Source organism: Python bivittatus, unplaced genomic scaffold (assembly GCF_059951505.1).
Source record: "Python bivittatus isolate LINGU-HERP-01145 unplaced genomic scaffold, Pbiv_v1 ctg000080_np1212, whole genome shotgun sequence".
Lineage (NCBI taxonomy): Eukaryota > Metazoa > Chordata > Lepidosauria > Squamata > Pythonidae > Python > Python bivittatus.
In genome coordinates this window covers 88,445,123-88,448,177 of record NW_028277035.1, presented here as the reverse complement: position 1 = coordinate 88,448,177, position 3,055 = coordinate 88,445,123, and positions in this window count along the sequence as shown.

Genomic DNA, 3,055 nt, shown 5'->3' with positions numbered 1-3,055 from the left:
GTTTTGCAGCAACCCTGAGAAGGACCATTATCAATACATGAGATTATTTGACAGTCCTGCAGCAATTTTCACTCTCATCTTCAGCCTTCTCTGCACTATCAGTGAAGGTGTGGAAAGGTATTGTAATGGTGCATGGGAATGACCTTGGGAGACAGGAGGAAGAGCCGCAGACTAGGCAATGGTCAGATAAGAGGCAGCTGAGCCTGCAGAAGGAATGTGAGCAGTGCAAACAGCTCAGAAGGGACCCTCCCTAGTTTCTTGGACTGTAAAGGTGAAGGGGCAGAGATGTACTTTCAGACTTGCAAGATCCTTTCATGTAACCTTGGAATAGTGTAGACCCAGTTCTTCTGGGTGTGCTTCTTGTCTGGACTACCTCGCAAGGCTGACAGGGATGTTGCAATTGGCAAAATGGGCTTCAAGCTGCATTTCTTTGTGTGTGTGTGTGTGTGTGTGTTTACGTTTTGATTTTACTGAGCAAATGGGTATATAGCCATAACAGACTCACTAATGGCACAGTGGTGATCAATGCTGCAAGCAGTTGTAACACTGGACACAAAGTTCTATAGTGGAGTTGTAGGCATGTGTGTGTGTGTATTCCAAAACATCTCTAAATCAAAACAAAGGCCTTTATAGATCCACCTTACAACATTTTTGCACCATTTGCAATCTACCAAAATACTAACCGTATATGTGCTTTTGTGCTTTTTATATTACATGTGTGTACATAATGGGTATTTCCTTCTGGAGAAAGAATTCCATGCCACAAACTATGCTGTTTATAGTTCTGAAAGCCATAAATACAAGGAGGTCATATTTTGCTGTGGTGTGATTTCTTACTAGTCTGGGAGGAGAACAGAATATGTAACACGGATTTTAGCGTGACGCTCAAAAATAGCAATACAAATGCAACAACAGGAAGCGAGAAAACTTTTTTTAGAACTGAGAGACTCAGGGCACAGAATCATTTTGGTTCAGACGTTTTTGGAGGAGTAATAATAATAGTTTTCAACCGGTCTTTATCAGGCAGCAGCAGGTCCTGTTTAGGAAATGATGCAGACAGTTCCACACTGCATTTCTTTCCATCTGATGCCAGTTTGGGCAACTTTGCTGGTTTCTGAGGAACACAAAACACTTGGTGTTAGCAGTTATTCTTAGCACAAGGTTCTTGTGGTTGCTCATGGGTATTACAGAAGACCTTGCTGGAAGCAGGAGTGCCATCATGCCCAGGGCTGATCTCTAAAGCCCTAAACATCTGGGTACCCCCAGAGTACCTGACTGAGCACCTGTGCTGAATCAGCCTTCTCAATATTGAAGACCTTCTTCAGAAACTCATTGCAGCACCCCTCTCTTCTGAGAGTTTTTTCACTCATGTGACCAATTCACACAATCCCTTGATGAATTAGGAAACTTCCCCCTTTAGCTTTTGATCTGGTCATTTCCACTGGTAACTGCTAGACCACTGGAATATGTTGCCTTTTGGCCTCCATGACAGCCCAGTACCAGGTCAAATCTTAAAGGGTTGTGCTTGCATGTGATCATAGCATGCCCATGCATACTTTCTTGCTTGGGCGGTCCTCTGGTGGACAACTGTCAGCCCTGCTAGGTAGACCAGACCAGGAAATCAACTCCAGAGGAAGGCTCAAACTTCTTTTATTGAGATGGGCTATAATAACAGCATCTTGCAAGCCTGATTGTGCTGTACCTCCTCCTCCTGCTTATAGTTCAGTGAATTAGGAAGGCACCTTCCAGAGCCACTTCCGAATGTCATCTTGTTGTTCTGGACTTAAAAAATGCTTCAGCCCCTTTTGCCTAGGTAATGGTTCCTGCATATTTCCATCAAAGTCATCTCCTATACTCTCTATGACAATTGAGTGCTGAGTTTTTAGGATCCAGTTCATCTCTTGCAGAATAGCCTGGAATCAATACCAGTTCAAAGGGAACCGAAAAAGTCCAACATCTGCATGTGCGTCAGTGGCTGGTGGAGGATGAGTTTCCAGGAGGGGACAGTAAGAGCAAGGAGGCAGATCCTGTCTATGGCAACAGGGATTTCTGGGGCACTGCAATAACAGCTTGTGAGAAGTGTTCCAGGCTGCACCAAGTCCTTTTGAGAAGCTTCATGTGCACTGAACTGCATACTGCTTTTGTTTTATTTAAACAAAAATATGGGGGAAATGTACTCCTGCAGGGGGTCATCAGAATTCACAGCATTCAAAAGAAAATTAAGCGAACGAAACAAAGAACCATTATAGTAGCTAGAAATGCTAGTACGATAAGCTTGCCTGTGTGCAGAACTCATTTCTAAGAAAAATTAAGAGTGAGCATTTAACTGAAAATTTGGCTTCATGTTGTGAAGGCTGAAAATAGCTATACGCTGCCCTGACTCAGTGGTGGTGGGGGGACACAAATTGAATATCAACATCATCTGGAGACCAATATTGAAATAAAAACATAGTGCCACCAAATTAAGCATTTCTAAACTGCACTGATTTCCATGAACAAGATATAAGCAAATTGCTCATTTCCCCCCATAGGAATCTTATCAAATGTAACATTAAAATATTTAATTTTGAATGAGTGAATGAAGAAAGTGTTCCATCTATGTTTATATTCTTCTTCATAGGTTTGCTTGGATCCATCTTCTGTCTCACAAGTCTTCTCTCCATCCACCCTTGTATCTGAAAAGTTCTCTCCCTAAAGATGCTTCTAGATGGCCAGCTCGTAGCAAGGCAGTCAAAAGAGGACTGCAAAGTGCTAGGAAGAGAATTCTACATGGATGTGTTATCATCTCATCTCCTTAACAATATTTCTGGAGATGACAGAATGTACTTGCACAACAAAATTCCTAACTAGAATAACATTGTGGACACTAGAAAATAGAAAAAGATTATGAAATATTTCCTAATTTTTTTATTTTAGATTATTAAAAAATGGTTGACGTGAAAGAACCTGGCCTCTGACTAGAAATACGCCATATCTGCAAACAAACTTGTGCAATGTGACGGACCACAATTGATCAGACTGTGGTTTAGTAAACTTCAGACCCAACAGTCAAAGT